The sequence below is a fragment of the Marmota flaviventris genome, chromosome 17, assembly GCF_047511675.1.
Source record: "Marmota flaviventris isolate mMarFla1 chromosome 17, mMarFla1.hap1, whole genome shotgun sequence".
In the NCBI taxonomy this organism is placed as follows: domain Eukaryota; kingdom Metazoa; phylum Chordata; class Mammalia; order Rodentia; family Sciuridae; genus Marmota; species Marmota flaviventris.
In genome coordinates, this window is record NC_092514.1 from 47201750 (window position 1) to 47216688 (window position 14939).

General features: G+C 40.5%; 1 protein-coding gene across 10 annotated transcripts in view; it reads left to right on the forward strand.

Annotated features, from left to right (window-relative positions):
• The window catches only part of LOC114079095 (small integral membrane protein 36-like), a 235256-nt gene that overhangs the window by 18549 nt on the left and 201768 nt on the right, over positions 1-14939 (forward strand). For 5 of the 10 annotated variants that reach the window (XR_011705069.1, XR_011705070.1, XR_011705071.1 and 2 more), the window contains exon 3: positions 6702-7203. The exons of the other annotated variants lie outside the window; for them this stretch is intronic. The gene's annotated coding sequence lies outside the window, so the exon portion shown is untranslated. The remainder of the gene's footprint in view (positions 1-6701; positions 7204-14939) is intronic. 10 annotated transcript variants of the gene reach the window in all.

Here is a 14939-nt window from a genome sequence, read left to right on the forward strand (position 1 = left end):
GGGAAAACATACCCTACTAAATGAGAAAGCAGCCCAATAAAGAGGTTCCAGGAAACACAATCACACACAGGAGAAGGAAAAATTTTCCAGAAGGAAGGTATAGAGAGAGCAATCCCAGGGTGTTAGCTGGTTATCAAGCCCAGTAACCTGTCAAGATTGGTAGAAGAGGAAGGAAACTTCCTACAGGGTGACGCGCACAGGGGGAAAAAAGAAATAGAACTGATAGACTATCTCAAATGTTTGTACTGAGAGGAGATATTCAAGTCCCGCAAAGTGTTAGAATGAATTAGTGCTAGACCCATGGGAGAAAAGGAGGGTAAACCAAAAATTAAACCAATGATTAGTGCTCTGGAAAACAAAGGTTGTCCTAAGAAGTAACAGTCAACTGTGTTTCTTTGATTTAAAAAAAAAAAAAGTCAGCTTCATTTAAAAGGCATCTATCACCAAAGAGTTCACAGCACCCCACCCCCTTGTTTTAGACACACTCTCTGTGCTACTGTATTGATTACTTCTACACTGATGACAGAGGAAAAGGATTTAGATCTACATATTCTAATGTCCCTCACTTACTCACATACACTCCCCTCCACCGCCACCTTCCTGATCTAACAATTTTGGGATAAACCAAAATTCATGGTTAATAATATCATCACCATGCAAATAGTTGTAGTTCAGGTGGTGAAAAAATTCAGGTACAAGGTCAGTCAATAAAATGTCTACAATTGTAAAAAAAAAATCAATACTTCTTCAGCATATTTATGTGTAAGGAAGCAAAATTGGGAAGAGTCCACTAAGAGTTGAAAGTTGCCACTTCTAGAAGTGTTACGTGATGTTAGGGAACAGGACCTTGTAGGTCTGTTTTAATTTTTACAACATAATGGTTATTCTCTGATAGTATTTTTAATTAAAATGGAAAAATTAAAATCTCTAGGGAGCTGTATCCCTAAAAGTCTTTTTTTCGTATTTTTTTTATTTTAGGAAACTTGTCCTTGAAATTAAAAAAAAAAAAAGTCCATTTAAGGATCAAATAATTTATTCTGAAAAATCAAGTTAATGTAATATATATTTGGGACTCAGGCCATTTGGCCAAAAGAGGTTGACACACTGCACTTACTGGTTTTTTTTCTTTATCTTTTTATTTCTTCTCCCCCCACCTCATTTTTCTATTTATCATGTTTCACTTCCAAAATTATTTGGAAACTAACAATGCATATTGAAATTTAGCATGGCCATCTTTGAATCAGTCATATTTTCATATTTTGAATTAGTCATATTTCCTCTTGGTTGTGAACAATGAAAGGAGAAAGTCTGAAAGAATATTGTGCATACATAAGTCTATGAACCAATTTTTAATTTCTCATCTAAAGACCAGTTCTTGGAGTTTGCCTTCAGGGAGTGAAGGAAACAAAGATAAAAGGTATTTGGGGTCATTGATTTTCATGATTCTAACACATGAAATTATGGTTAGGGATATTTGCCCATATAGGACTTCACAATTTGAGGTACAGAACAAGTGTACTCCAAATTACTAAGCCTGCTTGCTCTTTTTTCTTTCTGCAAATAAGAAAACTTGAAACTCTTTCTCTGAAAAAAAAAATTGCAAAACAAAATTTGATTTACTATTTAATCATCTAAGCTGCTGCTACAGGTGAGTTGAACTAGCCAGAAAATTATCCAGAGAATTTATACTCAGGGACTTGATAAAATTAGATTGAATATGTAAAGTCCAGATGTTGGGAGGGGGAAAGCAATTTAAAAACTAGGGGAACCATTACTGCCAAGCAGTGGTATTCTGTTTTGTGAATCCTACATTTAATAATAGGACATAATAAAAAAATATTAGAATTGGGATTTTGATCCTAGATCTGCCACTCATATGACATTGGACAGCACACTGGCCATTTTTCTCTTCTGTGCTTCTGTTTTCACCTGTAAAAATTAGAGGATCAGTCTGGTTGATCTCTGAAATTTCTTTCAAATCTCAGGAGAATATAAAAAACACATAAGAAATATAACAAGAACCTCCTCTTTCTCCATGCATGCATCTCCCGGCTTAATTTTGTATAATTGTATGCAGGCATCTGAAAACCCTTGCAGTCTTCAGGGATCTGACCATCAATTACAGCAGGAAATGTAGTAGTCTAATTTGAGCTAACTCTTAAATATCATCAGCAAGACTCAAAGCTTGGATGCATCTCAATTATCCCCACAAATTATGGGTGTGGTGTCAAACATAATCCAAAATATTTCCACTTAGCTTTAGGATCCATTATATTTGATGGTTTGCAGCAGCAGACTCAAATCAACATTTTGGTTTCGCCCGGCTGAAAATTTGTTGCTCTAATTACATAGGCAAATGATCTCGTCTAAAAATATGCCTAGCTAGAGAGAAGGGACCCTTGTCTTTGAATTCAACATAGTCCTTGAATTTTTAAGGGCTGACTTTATACAGAGACCTAGTGACATAGGAATAGAAGAGGCCTTTGTGGGGTTTGTCCAGCTCACAATTCCCCCTTCTCTGAGAACGGCTCTCCACTCTGCTCCCCTGGGTCCCAGGGATGGGACTCTGGAAGCCACGTTTTAGCTATAGAAAGCCATTGCCTAGGATTCAGCTGATTGGACAATGGCTGAGCACCACAACAAAACGGAGCCAATCAGAGCCCCTCCTTGGGAATTTATAACTGTGACTCAGAGAGTAAAATCTTAATATGGAATCACTCATAAGAAACTATATAAACTCAGAACTGGGACATAGTGATCGTCTTAGGAGCAGATGAGTTACAGCTGATTTGCAAAGACAACAAATGAAAAACATTCTCAGAGAAAAGCAGAAATGAAAAAATAGAGAAACCCTGTTTTCTGGGCTGCTCATGGTTTTCCATTTCTAATCTTTTTTGAGTCACAGCTGCATCATTGTCATTGGCTTCTAGGACATTATATTATATTGTCCTGTATATTAAATTCTTCTTTCTTACTTAGACTAATTCAAGCTGCTTTCTGTTATTAACAACAACAAAAAAGTCTTTCTTGGGTTTTGAAGTGGCTTTTTCAAACCAGATTGGGAACTCTAATGGAGAAATCTTTTCAAGTGCTTTTCTCCTCCCCAACCCCTTTTAATCTGAATTAACTTGTGGCTTGACCAGAAAGAGAAGTTGCTTGGCATCTAAGAGTTTCAAATAACTAAAAGATGACCGCATGTCGAGAATTGTATCTTTTTGTTTTTCTGTGCCAATCTCTATCAATTGGGATAACATATGGCTTTTATGAGGCTGAAGAGAGGGTCACAGTGGTGGAAATCTTTATGGTGATGTCCAATAACATTCCTGAATCAGGAACAGGTTAATACCTAATAATTAATTATTTTCTGGAATAATGGCTAGATATTCCTAAGAACAAAGAAACCAGGGAGCCACTGCTGTATTATGGCTGCCATGTATTTATTTATTTATTTTCAAGATATGTGGTACACACACACACACACACAATTATTTATTTATTTATTTATTTATTTATTTTTATGTGGTACTGAGGATCAAACCCAGTGCTTCACAAACTAGGCAAGCGCTCTGCCACTGAGTCACAAACCCAGCCCAGTGGCCATTTATTAATTGCCTCCAGATAGCTGCAAAACCTATACCCTTTTCCACAGAAACTGAAACTCCAAACTTCTGGGAAAACGAGAGCAGGTATTATAGTAAGGGAGGGTCAGCTGGTGTGAAGCTTCATCTTTACAAGTGTCTTCACTTCTGTGAATTTTAGCCTTTTCATTCTTTCAATCTCATCAGAAATAAAGAGAATCTAGCATGAGACCTATAGGCTACTGGGTCTACTATAGACCTATGTGCTACTGGGTCTCCCTTCCCTAGATAGGGAGCTAAACTGTTTGTGCTTCTACTTCCTTAGCCGTACTCTGGGGTGCTGATCATGCATACCTCACAGGGAGGGTTGTTTCAAGGCTGTTATTAGAGAAAGAGCTTAGGAGAGAACCTGGCACATAGGGACACTCAAGTGATGATTGTTGTTGTTATTCTTATTTTAATCATTCCTGAGGAATTTTTCTAACCAGTTAGCTAGTTATCATGTATCTCGTTGCTACTACTGTGTCTGACCACTATCAATGATGTAGTTCGTGGGACTTGTTGGACAAGTGTGTGACTGTAACCCAAACCAAATACATGTAATGATAAGACATTCAAGTTCAATTCCACTAAAAGTAAATCATTAAACTGGAGTAACTTAAAGCATTATTGGGTAACAAAGAACAGAGCTAAAGAAAGCCTATAGGCAGCCCCTGGCACATTTTTGGACCATAGTTAATATTCATTCTATGAGACTAGCTTCCCGTGTGGTTTTTACACATCTGACTTTTATGTAATGAGGACGAGCTGTTGAAAATCTATAGACATAAGAAAAGAAAAAAAAATGGACATACTCTATTTGTTTCAGTTCTAATATTGCTCACAGATCAGACATTCTGGACTTCCATGCTTCTGGTTCCAGAAAATTCTGAATGTATAAACCAATTGTTTCTGTGAGCATCCAGAAGAAGAAAACTGCTAAGGAGTACAAGAGCAGATGGTGGTTTCTTCTGCACCTTTTCAGGGTAGCATCAGATGAGAGGACATGCTGTTCATTAAAACAGAATGAACCTCATTGAACCACTCCACCCCAGGCATAGTCTGGGAGGATCTAGAAATTTTTTTAAAAGTTAATTGCTCTGTACAATTAAGGGAGAAGAACTTTGAATCTCAAAAGCCAACTCAGGCAAGATAGTATAAAGAAAAGAGAGATGAAAAGATATGAGCTACAAGAAGGAAGGCCAGCCCTTCATAAAAGCAGGAAGACGTTCCCTATGGCAGGGAATAGATGATGAATTTTAAGACAGTAACATCTAGTATTCTAATATCTAATATTTAAGCTGCTGTCTACATGGTGCTGTCCTATAAGATCTGTTACCCCCTTGGGCGCCAATTGCTGGGTTTCTGTTCACGACTAAAAGGCTCAGGGGTCACTCCAGTTAAACTGGGCTAACTGGGCTGCACGAAATAACCACAAGAGACACAAATACCTTTTTCTTTGGGGTCGCTGTGACGGCTCCTCTGTCCACAGAAAGAGAGAGAGCAAGAGCACCCGCTGACCCCTTTTATTGAGGAGAAGCCATTCAAATGAGGCAAGGGGTCAAATTTCAGGGAGCTGAGTCTATCTTCATGATGTCCACTGTCAGCAGGTTGACTGACACCTGGGTAGGCCACACCCAAGGGCACAGTAAGAGGAGGGGACACACACAAGGCACTTCCATGGAAGATTCTATCCTAAACAGGGCAAGGGGTTATATTACAAAGGAACAGGTGAGCATAGCTTCACCCATGGGGCTGTAGCAAGACACATCCATGCACGAGACACCGACCCTCACACCCAAGAAGGGTGCCACATTTCTGTGACTGAGAGCCTCAGCACCCAGCCGGGGAGTGTAACTCAGTCACGTGTAAGGCTGGCCTCCCACACCCAAGCTTCAAGTAAAAGAGATAAAGAAAGAATTCAAAAAGCAGAACTTAAGAGCAATAGTGAGGAAACACACTGGGACATGAGCAAAGTCTTGAAATACCACAAAAATCCATGGGTGTGACTATTCCATAGCAATGTCATCTATGGAGTTTAAAAATAAAGGCTGGTCCCAGAAGGGAGAGACACCTGTCCACATCATGGCGAATGTCCCCATGAATGTTATCTCCTCCTCTTCAACCTTATCTTACCATTGTCCAGTTTGTTTAGTCCCTTCTTGGGTCCCATTCCGGATCATTGTGTCGTCTCCACTTATTATAGTGTTTACATTCCGCTTCTGAAACAATTATATCTGCTACAGCACGGAGTGTATGTAAAACAATGACTGTGTGTACTGATGAGTCGTGGGAATAAAAGTCATCTATACAAAGTAGAGTTGGGTTTCAAAGGAAAAAAAATAATTTAATTGGGTTTTTTTGTTTGTTTTTACTCTGACATTTATTTCTTCCAATGGGTCAGCGGACACGTAACACTCTCGTTTTTATTGAGACCAAAAGTTAAGTAACAAGAAGATCATTAATGCCACAAATATTTATGGGCCACAACTCATAATGAATGGCACAGCCAGGAAGTAGGATCCCAGACAGGAATAATAAATTCAGTTGGGAAACAGAAATGAAAACAAAAAATGGGGGCCGGTGTAGACACAAGGCTAAGATAATATAAAGAGGTATCAGAGAACCCACCTTAGGGAGATACAAAAACTTCAAAGGAAGGTGATGACAGAAGCAAGTTTTTATGAATTGGTGAGTCTTTGCCCAGCCAACAGGAGAGAGAGGGCACAAGGGGAAGGCAAGGGCCTGAATCTACATGTAAACCCTCACCTGAGCAAGGAACGCTGGGAGATGTGGGCCTAGGAAGAGAAAAGAGAAAGGCAGGGTGGGGGACTGTGGAAGTCCTGGCATGACAGATGTTTGGCCTTGATTTTGAGAACTGTGGAACAAAAGCTGATAGAAATCTGCATGATTAAGAAAATAGGTGCTTTAGGGGAGAAAAAAAAAATGGGCCGGAAGGAGATAGAAATGAAGTCTGTAAGTACAAACGTCTCAACTACAGTAATGACCAGGGGAAGAGCCGGAAAGTCAGATCATTATTATTAGGTCTGAATAGAACATCTCTATTTGATTTCCTGTGCCCAGCTGCCTGAATCTGATGGCGAACTCGCCTCGCAAAAGAGGGTCAAAACAACTTCACTTATTTCTGCCGCCCTGGACAATTTCCAGTTCCCAGATGGAAAGTTCTACCTCCAAGCAATTCCTTCTGCTCTCCTGCATTTGTAACTGCCTCTGGAACAGTCTGCATGAAGGAGCTCCACTGCCCCTGAGCTTCCCATCCCTATTGCTCCCACGAAAGCCTCCTGCCTCCACAAACATTTCAGTTGCAGAAGGTGGACCCCAAGGCCTCCTCTGTGAATGGCAGAGTAGGGAGTGAAGTGGATCTGAGTTCCCAGAGCAGCACTCACTGTCCTGAGCTGAATTGGTCAGCAATCCTCCTCTCCCCACCTCCTGATCTTCACCACCACAGGCAATCTCTGAAGAGGACCCCATCCTGCCCCAAGCAATCCAAATGGCCTTCTGCCAAATCCCCCACGGGAGTCTGCAGATCCTTTGTGGGTGATTTGGAGAGATTTGTTGTTTTTAGGTAAAATTTTCTCTTTTGTTTCTCTTTCCCTTTCTCAGACTTGGAGGTGAGCTCAGTTTTCAGGTTGAGGGTGGGCTATGGGTTAAAATCCTCATCCCTAAAGGGACCTCTGTGAGTCTTATGGGAAACAGTCTCAGTTGACTTAACAAGGTGGCCAAGGTCTCATGGATATAAAACAATAGGAAATGAAGACTTATCTGCATAGCTAAGTTGCTAGTTCCCATCTCCAGTGATCTGTTTGAGTTAGCCTTTTTTTTTTTTTTCCCTGACTGTAAAATGGTCTGCAAGAAAAAATTCCTGTTCCATGTGCGCCCTCTCTTGGTGAGAATTCACATGCAGCCTTTTCCTCCAAAAAAGGATACATGTGTGTGTATCCAAAAAGTAAATATTTAGTTATATTTCAGGAATATCTAGATAGACAGACAGACAAATAGATGTTCCTGATTAGAATTGCATACAGCTCCCTCCTACAAATTTAAGAATAAGGCACAACTCCCCTGACAGGTACTTCAGTTGGCAATAAGAGTAGGCATGGGGGGGGGTCAGAAGCATAGACTGAGAGAAACAAGGTCTCATAGGCCTGATGACCTCAGGCTTTTGCGCCTCTGCTTATTCAATCAGTAAATTGCACTACCTGATCTTAGTCCTCCTTCTCTGATGTTCCCTGACTTCCAGAAGCCATGGCTCTTGTGTCTTGGATGAATGTAAAGTGCTTGGTACTTTGATGACATTGATGGGAGTTAATGATTCTGAATAAACCAGAAAATCTGCACCAGGAGAAAAATATTGTTTCTGGCTGTGGCAGCTTTAGCCTCTGAATTTTCCACAGCAGCCAGAGATAATTGGCCCAAACAAGTTTCCCTTTTACTTCTTCTCACATTTTTAACTGTTAAAAAGCCTATTTGAAGATGGTAAATAATGTGAATACATCCGGCAGAATCACTACCCATTCCTGCAATCCACCCCTTTAAAGTAAAAATCTGCCAGCAACATATCATCCAAATGCTGCTTTTTGAGCACAAGAGGGGACTCAAGAGGGCATCTTCTTCCTAGATGATCTCATTTTTCCAGCGTGCAATGGAATGGTTAAGTGTGCTGGCAAGCCGCCTGTTAAGGAGAGTGCAGAGATGACCCCTGGGGTGGTGGGATCTTGGGATTTGGAAATGCTCCAGCTTGCAATGTTCCACCGATTATTCTGGCAAATGCATAATTAAGGGGGAAACAGTTACTGGAAATAGAGAAGGAGGCAGAGTGTGGAAGCAAACTGTGAGTGGTTATATGGACGGGAGGGGAGTCATTTGTTTTTTCAGTCGTTGCCCGAAGAATGTCACTGATGATGAAAAGAATTGAATTGGAAAATGAGAAAACTCCATTATCCTCCAAGCCACTATTGTTCCTTTCCTGCTCCTGATGGAAAGGAAAATTGAACCCTAAACCTTAGGCTGGCACAGGGTTGTGGTCTTTGGGTGCCCTCTACTGGCGGGGAGAAAGATTGCAGCTGCCTTCCTGGAGGAAAGATAGAGGGCCCATCCAGAAACTGGCGGGGGAGGGGAGGTGCTGAGACTCAACAATTATTGTTACATAATAAGAGCAAAAGAAAAAAAAAAAGTGGGAGGGTGGCGGGGGAGAAAAAGGGACATAAAAATCCTAAAAGTTCTTTCCAAGGCAGCAGCCAGAAACATGGACTCATAAATGAGCACTTTCCTGAGTCCACAGGACGAGACCATCAAATGGATGGAACTCCTGGAAGTGTCTAGAGGAGGGCAGCTCTCAGCAGCAGATGGATGCTGAAAGAAGGTGTGATGAAACAGGGAGAAAACGGAGGGAGAGAGAAAAAGAGCACTAACTGGCCCAAACCATCTTTCCCTCCAACCTGTCATCTTAACAGAAATAGCTGGTACTCTCATCTTCATAAGAGACAGAATTTTGTATGTTTGATCCCCTGAAAAAGACAACAAGAAGTTCTACATTTTTGACTTTTTACAGAGTCTTACACATTCTGAATTGTTCTACAATGATGGAGTATTCTTTGTGGTACGGACCATGTAAATTCGGAAGCCCAGGGTGCCTAGATCAAGGATTTCCAATTTAGGGGCGGAAGGAGGCGTCTTTGGCTCCTCTGGAGAGAGCTGCTCTGACAGTTTGTTTCATTTCACTGAAAGCACAATGGATCATGGATCAGGACAGACAGAACCAATACTTTTAATAGTTCCCTACCAGATGTGACATACAAGCTGGTAATTATGACTGAGAGACATTTGAAGCTGACCTTTATACTCCACAACAAATACCCGATTTGGTACTAGGATAATTGAGAATGATCTGACTCCCTTGACAGATATCTTAAGCTTGCTCTAGTGTATCAGTCAATGAGGCTGGAGTAACAAATAGACCCCTTCAATACTTTTTTTTTTTAATCTTGCTTATGTATCAGTCCTAAGGAGGAGTTCTTGCTCCACAGGCAGCTGTTCACACAGTGACTCAGGGCCCCAGGTCTCTTTTATTTGAGGCTCTGCTATCCTATAGGGCCTCACCATCATATGCATTTAATTAGAGGAACATACAGACCAAGAAATCACATCCTCCACCATTTGCACTCACTTTCCATTGGCTAGTGCTTAGGCCACCCCTACCTGGAGCAGATTCCAGGAAATGCAGTCTAGTTATGTGCCCAAGAAGATTTTATGTGCCCAAGAAGAACACAGATTTTGGTGACCAAGTTCTAGTTTATGGCTACCAGAACTTTTAGAGTTCAATTTGTGTTATCTCTTCTGATAATTCACCCTATCGAAATCCTTCCTTGCTATAAAATTCTTCAGGTTAGCATATCACCACACTTCTAAATCATAGCCCTAACATTTACGAATTATATTACTTTGGACAAACTCCATAATATCTCTAACCTTCATTTCTTTCATTTATTAAATGAGAATAATAACAGTAATTACCTTATAGTAACATCAGGATTAAATGAACTAACATACATAATATATTCAGCAAGAGGCTGGCTCTTAATTAGAATGACCACATTTATTCTTTCCTTCTTCAACCTAGATTGTTCCTTTTTTTTCAAATCAGCTAAAAGCAGATTAATAAATCTCTACTGCATTTTCATTTTGTTCAAAGTACCGTAGGTAGTAGATATTTTTATCCCTAGCCTCAGTGAATTAAATCTATTTTGATGATGAAACATGAAACTGATGAGAAATTAAGTCTTCAAAGGATGCTTAGAGACTATTGAGTCATCAAAAGAAGAATTTTAATAAGAAGGTAAATTATTAATTCCTAAATGAGTTTTGCATGCAATGGAAGTTTCAAAAGACAAAGTTCATGTAAAACTGCATGGGGAAGGTAGGATTTAGACTTGGTCTTGAAGAGTGAATTCTAGCTATAGAGTACAGGTAAGCATGAGAACAGAAGACAGTATAGGAAATTAGAGTGACAATAATAAATAAGTAAATTGAGTTAGGGAAAACTGAGAAACAAGAACTGATACAAATTTTCTAGATATAGGTGTAAAAAAAAGTTTAAAAAGTAAAAAAAAAAAAGGAATAAAAAAATAAAGCAGGAAAGGTAATTTCTTTTTTTTTTTTTTTTTACTAATAGGTAAGGTAAAAACTTGCACCAGCATGTCAGGGAGTAACAAATCTAAATGTGCAGAAAAAAAACATTCTGAAGGCAGAGGGAGACATATTAAAGGAGGCAGAGGGCAGGAGTTAAGCACAGGCTCCAGACCCACTGCCTGAATTCAAATCTTGGCTCTGTCATGTACAAACTTATGACCTTGAACAACTTTCTCAGCCTCTCTATGCCTCAGTTTTCTCATCTGTAAAATGAGTGATAATCTTTTAGAGTTTGTGTGAAGATGAGATGACTCAATGCATGTCAAGGAGTCAGGAAGGAACCTAGCACACAGTCAGCCCTCAATCAGCAGTAGTCACTACAATGATGGCAATACAGTGGTCCTCTTTCTTTTATGTGACCCTTCATTGCATCAGGATTGAAATCAAACTAGCTTCATACAATTGCTTCTAGTACTAACATAACCTTTCCCTCTTAGAAATCATGAACTACCAGGCCCCCCTGGACTCGGGGATCTCTGGTGTCTTCTGGGTGTCCTAATTTCCTCTTCTTATAAAGAAACTAATCGGCCCCTGTAGTCCCAGTGCCTTGGGAGGCTAAGGCAGGAGGATCATATGTTAGCAACTTAGCAAGGCCCTAAGAAACTTAGCGATTTCCTGTCTCAAAATAAAAAATACAAAGGTCTAGGGACATGGCTCAGTGGTTAAGCATCCCTGGGTTCAATCACTGGTAACAAGAAAGAAGGAAGAGGAAGAGGAAAGGAAGAAACCAGATTGGATTCAGGCTGTTACGGTTTGCCTATGAGGTGTCCCTCACAGAAAAGCTCATGTTAGACAATGTAGCAACATTCAGAGGTGAAATGGTTAGATTATGAAAACTATACACTGGTCAGTGGTTTAATTCATTCAATTAATAATTTAAATGGATTACTAGGTGGTAAACGTAGGCAAGTAGGGCATGGCTAGAGGAATTAGGTCACTAGAGGCATGCCCTTGGCAATATTTTTGTCCACTGATCTCTCTCTCTCTCTCTCTCTCTCTCTCTCTCTCTCTCTCTCTCTCTCTTTCTGGCTGCCATTGGCTGAGCAGCTTTCCTCCACCATGCCCTTCCACCTTGCCTCATCTTGGGTCCAGAGCGATGGTGTTGGTTGACTGTAAACCAAGACATCTCAAACTATGAAACTAAAATAAACTTTTCCTCCTCTAAGTTGATCTTGTTAGGTGTTTATAGCCCCAAAAAGCCAACTAACACAGAAATGGATAATAGAAGTAGGGTGAGTGACTAACTTGCTGGTGTGGTTCAGAAACTTTTGGAACTTGTTTGTAGGAGGAGTTTAGAAAACTCTAGTAATTCAGGCTGGAGAAGACTCAGAATTTTGTAAGTAGAGCTTAATGGGTGATTCTGATAGGAGCTCAGAAGATCAGAATGCTAGTAGTAATGCAGACAGTAAAGACTGTGCTCACTGAGGTTTCAGAAGGGAATGAGGGAAATTGGACTAGAGGCCATTTATGTTACATTCTGGCAAAGAATTTGTGTACATTTTGTCCATGTCCTAAGACTTTCTGTGAAGTTGAAGATATTGGACTAATTGATCTGATGGAGGAAGTTTAAGACAGTACAGCACTCAAGCAATGCACAGGTGCTGCTGGCAGCTTTGTTTCAGGTTTACTGTAATCATCAGGAGCAGGACTCTAGAAGAAAGATTTTAAAAACTTGCAGTTTGGCCAGAGAAGCACATGTAAACTGAAACCAAGGAAACTGTGATTGTTGAAGACATCACCACAACTAAAGAGATGCTAAGTACTTTGCACAGCGACAATGGGAAAAATGCCTTGAGAGCATCTCAAGAATCAGCAAGACTACACCCATGGCTGGCTCAAGGATGTAAAAATAAAAATTCATTTAAGAGAACTTACAGGCATCTTGCTCATATATAGGGGGGCCTAGGAAGTTGTTTCCCTGGAATTCATTTCACTGTGCCAGCCACCCAGGCACTCAGGCCACTTTAGCCATGGTCAAGGGGGCCTGGCTATTGCTCAAGCTGGTGGGAGATCTTGGCATCATCCACTTGTACTGGTTCTGCAGGAATTCAAGATGCTAGAGTTAAGGGGTCATGGAGGATTTCACCCAGATTTCAAAGAAAATCCTAGGAGTACAAATGAAGTTGAGCAGAGTGGAATCCCTGTGGGCTGTCCCTGAGAAGGTGATGTGACATATAAAGCTGTGAGAAGGAAGCCAAAGCTCCAGTGGAGACCCCCAAGATTAAGAGATGCCAAAAACATAGAAAATCTGCCAAGATAACTTGCTGGCTTTGGACAGAGCCCACCTAAGAGAGAGGCCATATGAGGTGCAAGCAGCGAAGTCTTAGGGATGGGGATGCACAAGCCCTTTGGAGATAACAGCTGTCACATGTTCCAGATGCCAGACATCAAGCTACGGGACCCAATTTTTGTCTAGCTGGGTTTTGGTCTTGTTTTAGGCCCATCCCTTCTTTCTGTGCTGCTATTCCTCCACTCTGCAAGGGGAATGCTTGCTCTGTGCCATTATGTTTGTATTCTATATATTTAACTTGCTTGATCTTTAAAGCTTTACAGAGTCTCACAGCCAAGTGTTTGCCTTCACACTGAGATGAGACTTGGACCTTTAGGCAATGCAGGAACTGTTAAGACTGTGGGGACTTTACAGATAGACTAAATGCATTTTGCACCATGAGAGAGACATGAGCTTTGAGGGGCTAGGGGTAGAATGTTATGTTTTGGATATGAAGTGCCCCCAGAAAAAGCTCATGTCAGGCTATGAAGCAATGTTCAGAGGTGAAATGATTATGAGAGCTTTAGCTTGGTCAGTGGGTTAATCCATTTGATTAAAATTTAAATAGATTATTGGGCAATAAATGTCAAGAGGATCTCTTTTGTCACCACTATCTCATAGTAAATAATCTGATAACTTATCAAGAAAGGCAAGAGGTATTTTTGTGAATGACTCCATTCTTTCATTTCCCAAATATGTATTGCACATGCTCTGAGCAGTGTGCAAGGATACAGCAATAAATAGACAAACCCCCGGTTGTCGTTTAGAGTACATTCCAATAAGGGGAAACACAGCATCCCTCAGATTATGTCGAATGAGGACAAGTTCTATGGAGGAGAATAATTGAGATAAGAGGCGCCCCATGCAGGGAGGGTTACTGTTTTATAAGTTGTCGTAGACAGCCTCTCTCATAAATTCATATCTGAGCAATGGCCCGAAGGAAGCTCAGGAATAAAAAAAAAATAATGCAGATGATTAGTGAAAAAACATTCCAGCAGATAGAATAGCAAGTACTAAGGTTCTGGGGTAGAAGTGATTTAGAGGGTCCAAGGAACACTAAAGTGGCTCAAATAGAATAGGTGAGGGACAAAACTCTTGGAAGTGAGAAGAAAGAGGTAGGTCAGGCCACCTCGTACTGTGCTTTCTCATCCTTGCAAGAATGCTGGGTTATACTGGAATGAAATGGGATGCCTTTGAAGGTTTTATGCACATTCTTGTGCATATGTTATTATGTTATTCTAACATATTCTGACTTGTGTTTTCAAAGGCTCACTCGAGTTATGCTGAGAATAGTCCAGGTAAAGGCAATGGAGAAAGCTGAGCAGATAGTCTAGTTGCAAGTCAAGTCTGGAGATAACAGAGGTTTGGCACAAAGTTGAAACAGTGAGGTTTGGATTCTTAGTATAATTTAAATGTAGAGCCACCAGGAATCTCTGCTGTCCCATATGGCACCTGAGCCTCTCTCTGGGTTGCTTTTGGCATCCTGGCAATTAGTACTGTCAAAGTTTTAGTTGCATCTGAGCACTCTTTCTATCTTGGAGCCAAGTATACATCTTAAATCCATGCATGTCCTCCCAAGTCCAATCTACATATCCAAATAAATGAACACTAACATTACATACATTCTACTTGGGAAAGTGGATAAAGATATAGTAGGCATCGTTAGCCATGTATACCCTAATCACGGGTTATAAAAAAGTCCAAAGTCAAAAGCATTGCAGAACATTCCTCCAGATGGTATGAGACTCAGATAAGGAAATGCAGAATGCCATTATGAGTGTGAAACATTTCTAACCAGAAAAGGGAAAGAGAGCAGAAGAAAGAAAAGCAAACCAGGGAAGTGA